We start from the raw sequence: 12,317 nt of genomic DNA, 5'->3' as shown, positions 1-12,317 counted from the left end.
ATAAACATATGTAAATACTGGACATGTATGAGGTAGGATAATTTTAATGGAAGGTTTCATTGTGTATATGTGGATTTAATAAAACACCCATCATTGACTGTAGCATCTAAGGTCTGGTTAGAAAGCAGACTTGTGAAAGCAAGCACCTGAATTTGTTCCAGTTCCCAGGAGTTGATACCAAATAGCAAAAAAAGAAGCCTGTCCTCCTCACACAGGCCTCGACAGGCCCCCAGCAGATTAGTTTCTGTTACCTGGGTACCAGACAAACTCTTCACACTGTCACATAACAAAACAGGAAGAACCAAGCAGAGCTCCGAGATAGGGGCAAGGTGGGCCTGGCTAATTGTGCAGAGCAACTGGAAACACTCATCCAGTTTCAAGGAAATACTGATGGGCCCATGGCCTCAACTGAGGCAATGGCCCCACTGAAAGGTTCTTGAAAGAGGGCCAGTCACTCCAAAGTCAACACCTTCTGAGTGGCTGCTGATTAAAGTGTTTCTAAGCTACAATTATCATTTTAGGTACGGCGATTCACTCCAATGAAGCCCTTTTTATGTTTCCTACATTGGGCAGTACGGTAGCACAGTGGTTAGCACTGCTGCCTCACAGCACCAGGGACCTGGTTTGATTCCTGGCGCGGGTCACTGGAGCTTGCACATTCTCCCGTGTCTGCGTGGGTTTCCTCCGGGTGCTCCAGTTTCCTCCCACAGTCCAAAAGACGTGCTGGTTAGGTGAATTGGCCATGCTAAGTTCTCCCTCAGTGTACCCGAACAGGCACCAGAGTGTGGCAACTAGGAGATTTTCACAGTAACTTCATTTCCGTGTTAATGTAAGCCTACTAGTGACACTTGGTATGGTTCAAGTTAGAAACTCCAAAGTGTTTTATGAAGCCCGCCTGAATCATACGATTTGCATCTTGAATGTGGCTAGGATAAGCGTGAGATGTTTCACTTCAGGTGTGATTCAAAAGACCCACTAGGGAGCTTTCATCAAACAAAGTTTATTTAAGAAAATGGTCAACATCTATAGTGAGTGATGCGCGTTATCACACACGAGGCTTGATGCTCAGGAAATAAAGGCTTTTATTTGCTGTAACAAGGCAGCTACTAATTATATACACGATCCCAGACTGAGGGGTCCCAGACAGAGCAGAGACCTTTATATCTCTCCCGGGAGGCGGAGCCCGACTGGGATGTACCACAATACTACAATACAAAGGTGTAACAACCCCACCCTAACCCCAACAGCAACAAGTAGAACAACCCATCCCTAACCCCAACAGCAACATATATACATACTTGTAGTACTGGCCAGACCCTGGCTCAGTACTATCTAGTGGGAACCAACGATGGTTCACCACAGTGAGAAAATTGGCAAGAACCTTTCTCAATTACAAACAAGAAACTAACAATCACAATAATGTATAACCCTTAACCAATATATATCAGATGTCCCAATCAAAACCAATGACCAATAAACAAAACCCTTTAAACAGATTTATCACTGCACAGGCTAAAGCTCACATGATGTTGGAATCCAGTTCCCTGGGTTGAATGCTGATTTCAAATGATCTTGAAACCTCAGAGCAGTTTGTAGTCAGATCAGCTCCCCAAAACCCACACCACAGATTCTTTACTGCAGAATGGCAACAAGCCATTCTTTCAGCTAACTGGTAAAAGTTTCAAAGCAAAACAGAGAGAGAGAAAGAGACTTCTTTTCCAGCTTGCTTCTCAGACTGTCTTTAACACTGCAGCCAAAACGAAACTGAAAGGTGAAAATCCTCTGTCACCCGACCTGCCCACTGTTTCTTTTCTCCTTCCTGCTGCGACAAGGCTGTGACAAAGATACGCTAACATCACACACTAATAAACTTGAAAGATGTTTTATAAGGGAAAGTTATTTTTGTTGTGATGGACACAGAAAGCTGCACAAATTTAGCTTTGCTGAGTGTGCTATCAGGCTGTCTAACGTTCAGGGTGATTGTCATCCAAAGCCCTGGGATGCCTCGCTCACCTCGACAGTCTCAGAGAAATTTGGTGTTTGTTTTAAAATGCGCGCCATTCAGCTCCTCAGAGGCCCACTGGGTAAATGCCTGTGGTACTAACCATGCAGGACAGGAAGCTCCCTGTCCTTGATCAATCGAAGACTGTTACAATGAGGGTTAGTCAGGGTTCCCACTTCTGATTGTTATAAAATGTGCATTTGATGGCTTAGTGGTATTATCACTAGACTACTAATCCAGAAACTCAGCTAATGTTCTGGGAAACCGGGTTCGAATCCTCTAAGGGCAACCGGGGATTGGGCAATAAATGCTGAACAGCCAGCGATGCCCAGAGAAAGGGCAGGTGTCCAGATCACCATCCTGGTCCCCCCATGCCGACACTAAAGTTAAGAAAGCCCACCAATGCCTCTACCTTCTCAGAAGACTAAGGAAATTTGGCATGTCAACTACGACTCTCACCAACTTTTACAGGTGCACCATAGAAAGCATTCTTTCTGGTTGTATCACAGCTTGGTATGGCTCCTGCTCTGCCCAAGACCGCAAGGAACTACAAAGGGTCGTGAATGTAGCCCAATCCATCACCCAAACCAGCCTCCCATTCATTGACTCTGTCTACACTTCCCGCTGCCTCGGAAAAGCAGTCAGCATAATTAAGGACACCACGCACCCCGGACATTCTCTCTTCCACCTTCATCCTTTGGGAAAAAGATACAAAAGTCTGAGGTCACGTACCAACCGACTCAAGAACAGCTTCTTCCCTGCTGCCGTCAGACTTTTGAATGGACTTACCTTGCATTAAGTTGATCTTTCTCTACACCCTAGCTATGACTGTAACACTACATTCTGCTTCCTTCTCTATGAACGGTATGTTTTGTCTGTATACTGCGCAAGAAACAATACTTTTCGCTGTGTGCTAATACATGTGACAATAATAAATCAAATCAAATCAAAAGATCTGGCTCAGGCTCAGCTGCATTCCTTGTGCTAAAATATTCACCAGGCAATCACTCTGCACGCACACGTGAAGAATCCCTAACTTAGCTGAAGTACTTGATGTGAAGTACCCCCATCAAATACCTCCATCCCTTCTCCCCTTCCCAACTCTCCAGTCCTACCAACTTCCCAAGAACTCTGACAGTACTCCGGATTTTTACACATCTCCCAGTTGTGCTTTCAGCTCCCTGGGGCCCGAGCTCTAGAATTCCTCATCGATCCTTTCCTTTAAAACCTTCCTTAAAAGCCACACATTTGATCGAGCTTGAAGTTCCCCATTTCCTATGATCTCCTTCTTCGGCTTGCTACTGTTTCCAAATGAATACATTCATGTGAAGCTCCTTGAGATGTCTTCGTGCTTTGAAGGTGCTATACCAATGCAAGTTGCCTTTGTTGTTATGAATGGGAGGGGAGGCCATGGTGGCACAGTGGTGTAAGAAGTCTCACAACACCAGGTTAAAGTCCAACAGGTTTATTTGGTAGCACAAGCCACTAGCTTTCGGAGCGCTTCATCAGGTGAGTGGGAGTTTTGTTCACAAACAGGGCATATAAAGACACAAACTCAATTTACAAAATAATGGTTGGAATGTGAGTCTTTATAGGTAATCAGGTCTTAAAGGTACAGACAATGTGAGTGGAGAGAGGGTTATACAGTGGTTAGCACTGCTGCTTCAAAGCGCTAGGGACCTGGGTTCAGTTCCAGCCTCGGGTCAATGTCTGTAGTTCGTACGTTCTCCCCGTGTCTGTGTGGGTTTCCTCCGGGTTCTCCGGTTTCCGCCCATGTGCGGGTTAGGTGCATTGGCCATGCTAAATTGCCCCTTGGTGTCCCATGATGTGAAGGGGGATTAGCGGGGTAAATAGGTGGGATTGCAGGGATAAGGCAGGTAAGATGCTCTGTCAGAGATTGTAAGTAGTCTCACAACACCAGATTAGAGTCCAAAGCGCGAGCTTTCGGAGCACCGCTTTGGTACCAAATAAACCTGTTGGACTTTAACCTGGTGTTGTGAGACTACTTACTGTGCCCACCCAAGTCCACTGCCGGCAACTCCACATCATGGCTGTCAGAGATTCGTTGCAGAATCGATGGGCTGAATTGCCTCCTTTGCACCATAGGGATTCCATGATTCTATCAACACAGGAGTAGTTGGAGGAACCTGTACAGGTTTTACTTTGTAGAGGTCACAACTGGTTACTACCCGCTTAAATTTGTTGCTCCTGCAGAGATCCCAAACTGAGAGATTGCTTGAACCCATCCATCCCCCCTTGTCTGTGCTCACAGAGGCTGGGAGGGAAGATTATTCAGAGTCCTATGGGAATCAGAAGATCCTCTGAGCAGACAGAAACAACATTACGCTCTGTAAAGTCTAGCGATTCAATGCCAGTACAATGGGGCAGAATTCACTCCCAGAAGAAGTTGGGGTAAGTAATGATGTTTTATCCATTCAAAACCCAGGTTAACCACATTGTTACACGAGTCCTTTCGGAGACCCAGAGGGGCGCTGGGCCATGACTGGGTGATATACATCTCCTCAACCATGTGCCTTTAGAGGTTTTGCTCTGTGCGTTCTAAGTATTTCGCTTTGTTACTCTCTAGTTAAGTACCTCGAATGAATGCATCTTAACACCAAACACTTATTTATCACAGTTAGTGTGGTAACTCCCACCTGTGGTAGTTGTGTTTTATATATAGAACCCCTACAGTGCAGAAGGAGGCCGTTTGGCCCATCGAGCCCACACCAACAACAATCCCACCCAGGCCCTATCCCCGTATCCTCATGTATTTACGCTGCTAATCCCCCTGACACTAAGGGACAATTTAGCATGGCCAATCAAATTAACTCGCACATCTTTGGACTGTGGGAGGAAACCCAGACAGACACGGTGGGAATGTATAAATTCCACACAGGCAGTCACCCGAGGCTGGAATTGAACCCGGGACCCTGGCGCTGCGAGGCAGCAGTGCTAACCACTGTGCCACCGCACTCACAAGGTAACAATCCTCCTCCCAAAGACACTTAACACATAAAAAAAAGGAACACAGTTTAGATAAAAAGTTAATTTTCAACGTTCTTATTGACTTTGTGACTGTAGATTAACTCTGGCATGACCCACACCATTGTATAATTGCCCTGACACTTTGCCAAACTGAGTGGTATCAATGAGAAGTTATTGGGCTGCACACCGACCACTGTTTTGGTGAAGGTGATGTCAGTACAAAGCTGGACTGCCATTTCCTCTGGTCTGTGACAAACAGGGTGAGGCCATTGTATGGTGAAAATATCTAATTTCATGATTCACACTTTTTAGAAGTATCACTTTTAATTGTAGGATTGAAATTTTTCAACCGAAGGTAAAAAAGACTAAGTTTGAAAAGCTTGTAAACAGTCCCAAGATAATTGCCACTCAAAGGATGGTTCCCATATACTTAAAGGACTCGAGTTAAAGGTGTGAAAATAAAAATACAACAGGTGGTCTTTCTTAGCTCCACAATGGAGACAGTCAGTCTGGCAGCAATGCAGTTGTCCCCATTAGAAATATAACTTATTCATGGCACTTCCCCCAGACGAAAGGCTCAGAAGAAACAGGTGAACGAGAGGTCTTAAAGTCGGCATGGTGGCAACGGTGGTTAGCACCGCTGCCACACAGTGCCAGGGACTCGGGTTCAGTTCCCGGCTCAGACCACTGTCTGTGTGGAGTCCGCACGTTCTCCCCGTGTCTGCGTGGGTTCCCTCCGGGTTCCTCCCACAGTCCAAAGATGTGCGGGTTAGGTGGACTGGCCATGCTAAATTGCCCCTTAGTCTCAGGGGGACTAGCTAGGGTAAATGCATGGGGTTATGTAGATAGGGCTTGGGATTGTGGTCAGTGCAGACTCGATGGGCCGAATGGCCTCCTTTTGCACTGCAGGGATTCTAAGAATCCGTCTACTTTTCAGATCAAAGCACAGTTTTGGGAATTGGAGATGACTGGATCCCTACTTGGGGACATCCCACATTGCAGTGGGGATAGATGGCTTTCTTTTTGGCCAAATCAAATAAACTAAATCAAACAAGCTCAGGGACAAAGCAAGAAGGGCAGACCCTAAAAAAAGGGAATGCCCCAAAACAGAAAACAAAGCATAAAGGAAACTTAAAACACCAGACCAAAATGTGATTAAAGAGGTCAATAATACACCCCAACCCCTGCGGTGCCCAGCGGGCACGGAAGGCCTCAATGGTGCCCGTGAACCCCACATGCTCCCTCTCCAGGAACACCTGGCTGTGAATATAGCCACGGTGGAGGGGCGGACAGTCAGGTCAGATGATCCCCTCGGTCGCCTGCTGCCTGGACCTGTTTGTGGTAAGGTTGGCCAAGCCCAAGCGCAGGGTCATGAGGAGGCCCTCCTCCTTCCCTGCCCCCCTCCACACCGGGTGGTGGGGATATGGCAGGGTCTTGGATTGATCTCTGATTTCTCACAGAAACAGGCAATTGGAGCCTGGAAGTAGCTGAGAGATAAACAGAAAGTGAGGATCTGTCAGAAGATGTAGATGAGTAGCAGAGGGCTATCAGAAGGCAAGGGTGTCTTCTGATTTTTAAGCTACTGAACAAGAAAGCAGTGAGGCCCATGTTCGAGCTAGAGAATCCACAAAGTGAAGTGCGTAAGGAGAGTTGGAGGGTCATCTAACTGATGACAAGACCCCAAGTATCTCATACTTCAGAGAGATGTGGGGACACTGAGTAGAATCAAAGTGAATTCCAGAGAACTGTGGCACACCTTTGTTTGGTCCAAGGAGAAGTGAAGGAACCTTCAAGATCCAGCAAAGTACAGAGGAATTCTTGGATTGAAATAAGAGGAAATGTCCTGTCGAGAATTTTTGGTTTAAAGAGGAAGTTTAATGATATATAATGTTAAGTTAGTAGTACTTGTTTGTGCAATGAAGGCTTTAGTTTAAAACATGATGTCTTGTGGCGTAATTCTTTGCATTAATAATGGGGAGTTTGAATTTATTTTAAAATGTCTCCACCAAGATCATAACAATTTGTACTTGTTGAGGTATTACAGTGTGTCCCTTCTGATGGGACTACAAAGGAACTACAAAATGTCATGAATGTGGCCCAATCCATCACGCAAACCAGCCTCCCATCCATTGACTCTGTCTACACTTCCCACTACCTTGGCAAAGCAGCCAGCATAATTAAGGACCCCACACATCCCGGACATTCTCTCTTCCACCTTCTTCCTTCGGGAAAAGGATACAAAAACAGCTTCTTCCCTGCTGCTGTCAGACTTTTGAATGGACTTATCTTGCATTAAGTTGATCTTTCTCTACACCCTAGCTGTGACTGTAACACTACATTCTACACTCTCTCATTTCCTTCTCTATGAACGGTATGTTTTGTCTGTATAGCACGCAAGAAACAATACTTTTCACTGTATGTTAATACATGTGACAATAATAAATCAAATCAAATGATGCTTAAAATCTAAATATAATAAAATTGTCAATCTGAACAATTACACAGTAAAGGGAGATAGAAACATAGAAACTAGAAGCAGGAATAGGCCATTTGGTCCTTCAAGCCTGCTCTGCCATTCATTTTGATCATGGCTGATCATCAAATTCAAGATCCTGATCCCTTTCCCCCTCATATCCCTTGATCCCTTTAGCCCTGAGAACTATATCTAATTCCTCCTTGAAAGCAGACAATGTTTTGGCCTCAACTACTTTCTGTGGTAGTGAATCCCACCCTCTGGGTGAAGAAATTTCTCCTCACCTCAGTTCTAAAAGGTTTATCCCTTATCCTCAAACTATGACCCCTAGTTCTGGGCTCCCCCACCATCGGGAACATTCTTTCTGAATCCACCCTGTCTAACCCTGTTCAAATTTTATAAGTTTCTGAGATCCCCTCTCACTCTTCTAAACTCTAATGAATATAATCCTAACCAAATTAGTCTCTCCTCATATGACAGACCTGCCATCCCAGGAATCAGCCTGGTAAACCTTCACTCTACTCCCTCTATAGCAAGGACATCCTTCCTCAGATAAGGACACCAAAACTGCACACAATACTCCAGATGTGTCCTCACCAACGCCCTATACAATTGCAGCAAAACATCCCTATCCCTTTCCTCAAATCCTCTCTCAATGAAGGCCAACATACCATTTGTCCTCTTTACTACCTGCTGTACATGTGAGCTTACTTTTAGCCACTGATGCACGAGGACTCCAAGGTCTCGCTGAGTATCCACCTCTCTCATTCAAGTAATAATCTATCTTCCTATTATTGCTACCAAAGTGGATAACCTCACATGTATTTACAGTATGCTGCATTTTCCATGCACATGCCCACACACTCAGATGATTGTATATTGTCAGTGAGCCATAGATTAGCAAGGTTAAATGAAAAACAAACCGAGCACTAAATAGGCTTTATTTCTAGTGGGGCAGAATTAGAAGGTAGAGAGGTTATGCTAAACCTGTATCGATCCTCGGTTAGACCACACTTGCATGTAGCATTGCGTGTCGTTCTGGTCACCATATTATAAAAGGGATATAGGGCAGGGGTGGGCAACCTGTAGCCCAGGTGCCACCTGCGACTGCGCTCTGGGTTCTGGCTAAGATCAGGCATCAGATCAAGCCCAGACGGGTTGCAATGCCTTTACTGGTCAGCTCGGATCTTGTCTGTCTCTCTCGTGGGGACCATGAATTGGATTCAATTGGATTTTGAATTTGGTTCTTGGAGCAAGGAAGGAATGGATTCGAGCTTTCCCGGTCCACTCTGAGCATTGGCTTTGGAACTTTAAGAATGAAGTAAAAAATGTTTAAAACTTTCTTTAAAAATGTTGACCGTTGCCCACATGCGGTGTTGCCACATTCGCTGATTTCCATCTGTGTGGTTTTTTCTACAGTTGTGATTGAAGTGATTCGCATGTAAAGCAAGGGCAAGTGAAGTGAGGTGCGTGCTGATTGCTCACAACACTGACTGTGAGAGCCGCGCGCTCCCTCTGAGTCCAAAGTGTAAATATTTCTTTTGTTTTTAACATTTGAAGTTGATGATAGCTCTATTAATATGTAAATGATTAAGCATTTTCTATAACTCATTATGAAATATTTGGTGTGTATTGAATGTAATAGATTTAATCTTATTCATGGGGTCACAGTTAGTGAACAAACCCGATTTCAATCTTGTGGCCCACTGAGATGGAGAAGGGCCACTCATGCAGCCACTCACTAGCCTAGGTTGCCCATCAGTGATATTTTTTATTCATTCGTGGGACATGGGCATCGCTGGCTGGTCAGCATTTATTGCCCATCCCTAGTTGCCCTTGGAGGGCAGTTGAGAGTCAACCACATTGCTGTGGCTCTGGAGTCACCTGTCAGCCAGACAGATTTCCTTCCCTAAAGGTCATTAGTGAACCAAATGGGTTTTTCCGACAATCGACAATGGTTTCCTGGTCATCAGTAGATTCTTATTTCCAGATATTTTTTAATGAATTCAAATTCCACCCTCTGCCATGGGGGGATTCGAACCCGGCTCCCCAGGACATTAGCTGAGTTTCTGGATTAATAGTCTAGTGATAATATCGCTAGGCCATCGCTTCCCCCTATAGGGGCACTCGAGAGGGTGTAGAAAAGAGAAGGATCATAGAAAGAAATCATAGAAACCCTACAGTGCAGAAGGAGGCCATTCGGCCCATCGAGTCTGCACTGACCACAATCCCACTCAGGCCCTACCCCCACATATTTCCCGCTAATCCCTCTAACCTACGCATCTCAGGACTCTAAGGGGCAATTTTTAACCTGGCCAATCAACCTAACCTGCACATCTTTGGACTGTGGGAGGAAACCAGAGCACCAAGAGGAAACCCACGCAGACACGAGGAGAATGTGCAAACTCCACACAGACAGTGACCCGAGCCGGGAATCGAACCTAGGACCCTAGAGCTGTGAAGCAGCAGTGCTAACCACTGTGCTACCGTGCCGCCCAGGATGATACCAGAAATATGTTGGTATCCATATCATCAAAGAATCGACAGGCTGAGAATCTTTAATAAAATCTAATAGAATCATAGAAGCCCTTTAGTACAGAAGGAGGCCATTCAGCCCATTGGGTCTGCACCAACTCTCTGATAGACGATCCTCCCCAGGACCACTGCTGGTCCTATTCCATGCCCTGCTAATTCCCCTAACCTACACATCTTGGGACAGACAGTGACCCAAGCCAGGAATCGAACCCGGGTCCCTAGCACTGTGAAGCAGCAGTGCTAACCATTGTGCCACCGTGCCGCGCCCATCAGTCTTTAACATCGTAGAATGGATACAAAGGGAATGTTTCCTTTTGTGGGGAGGAAGCATAACTGACAACCATCTTATATAGTCACCAAGAGATCCAATAGGAAATTCAGATAAAATTTCTTTACCCAAAGAGTGGTGAGAATGTGGAACTGGCTACCACAGGGAGTGGTTAAAGAGAATAGTTTAGATGCATTTAAGGTGCAACAAGTCAAGCATTTGAGAGAGAAGGGAATAGAGGGTTACGATGATAGATTTAGATGAGAAACGATGGGAGGATCGAGTGGAACATAAATGCCAGCATAGACAGGATGGGCTAAATGGCCTGTTTTGGGGCATATATCGTATCTATAGCTAAAAGATAGACCAAAATATGAACAGATTGTGGATGGTTAAATGATTGCACCCAGACTTTCTCTAACCTTTAGGAGTACACTTCTCCAAATAAAGTTTTTGATCTCTGGTCACATCTGGTCAAGGTTGTGGCTTGTGTTTGGATTAACCGGGGCCATTACAGTAAGGAATCCCATCTTGCAGGACAAGCCTGGAGTCTCCAGCAATTGAAGATCTTTTCCTGGGACATACCTGTGTGTAATCCTGGAGAAAAATCAGCAGGATATTATAAAATATATAATTTTGAATTTTCTCAGATATAAAATCATTGAAAGTGGGTAAAAAGCTTTCCAATTGGCTCAGGGAGGCTGTGCATCACATGGCTGGCTGAACAATGGCCGGAGCATGGGGGCAAGTCAGAGAATCCCTACAGTGCAGAAGGAGGCCATTCGGCCCATCATGTCTGCACCAACCACAATCCCACCCAAGCCCTATCCCCATAACCCCATGCATTTACCCTAGCTAGTCCCCCTGACACCAAGGGGCAATTTAGCATGGTCAATCAACCTAACCCGCACATCTTTGGACTGTGGGAGGAAACCGGAGCACCCGGAGGAAACCCACACAGACATGGGGAGAATGTGCAAACTCCACACAGACAATAACCCGAGGCCGGGAATCGAACCCGGGTCCTTGACGCTGTGAGGTAGCAGCGCTAACCACTGTGCCACCGTACCACCCTGTGATGAAAGCTCCAGGAACAGACTTAATCACAAGTTGGCAAGGCAACTAATCAAGGCCCACCCTGAGTCTATCATCACCCATTGATTCCTGTAGGAGTCACTGGATTACGATCAACCTGGAGAAAGTAAGCTGATTCTATTTATATCCTTAGCCTACATCCATAGAACATAGAACAGTACAGCACAGAACAGGCCCTTCGGCCCACGATGTTGTGCCGAGCTTTATCTGAAACCAAGATCAAGCTATCCCACTCCCTATCACCCTGGTGTGCTCCATGTGCCTATCCAATAACCGCTTAAATGTTCCTAAAGTGTCTGACTCCACTATCACTGCAGGCAGTCCATTCCACACCCCAACCACTCTCTGCGTAAAGAACCTCCCTCTGATATCCTTCCTATATCTCCCACCATGAACCCTATAGTTATGCCCCCTTGTAATAGCTCCATCCACCCGAGGAAATAGTCTTTGAACGTTCACTCTATCTATCCCCTTCATCATTGAAGCCAATTCTGGACCCCACCCCTTCCCCATCACAGCTCCACCCCCCCCCACTCCATGCCCCCTCCAATTCCCACCCCACCTTCCCCCACTGCCCCAGTCCACTAGTGAGTGGTTGACGCAGTTCAGACCTGGAATTACCCTGGGATTTTATTTTGCCTGTATAGTTGGGAATCACTACAATTGATAGGAAATCCAACAAGCAATCGCGGGAAAGTAGCCTGACCTTCAACACTCCCTTCCGGTGTCGGATAGAGTGAGCCTGTGCAGACCTGCCTGAGACACAGGCTGTAAAACTGACAGCTGCACCACCACACCTGACACAACACATTCCTGGCAGAATTCGCCACTCCTACTCCATTCTCCACTGAGCGCTTCATAAAACCCTCTGCTTCTGGGGCTGGCTGACAGCAAAACCCTTATTCAAAGCAAATACAATTCTTATTTCATATGATTTGATTTGATTTATTATTGTC

The sequence above is a fragment of the Mustelus asterias genome, chromosome 22, assembly GCF_964213995.1.
Source record: "Mustelus asterias chromosome 22, sMusAst1.hap1.1, whole genome shotgun sequence".
Lineage (NCBI taxonomy): Eukaryota > Metazoa > Chordata > Chondrichthyes > Carcharhiniformes > Triakidae > Mustelus > Mustelus asterias.
Note: the sequence above shows the minus strand (reverse complement) of the source record.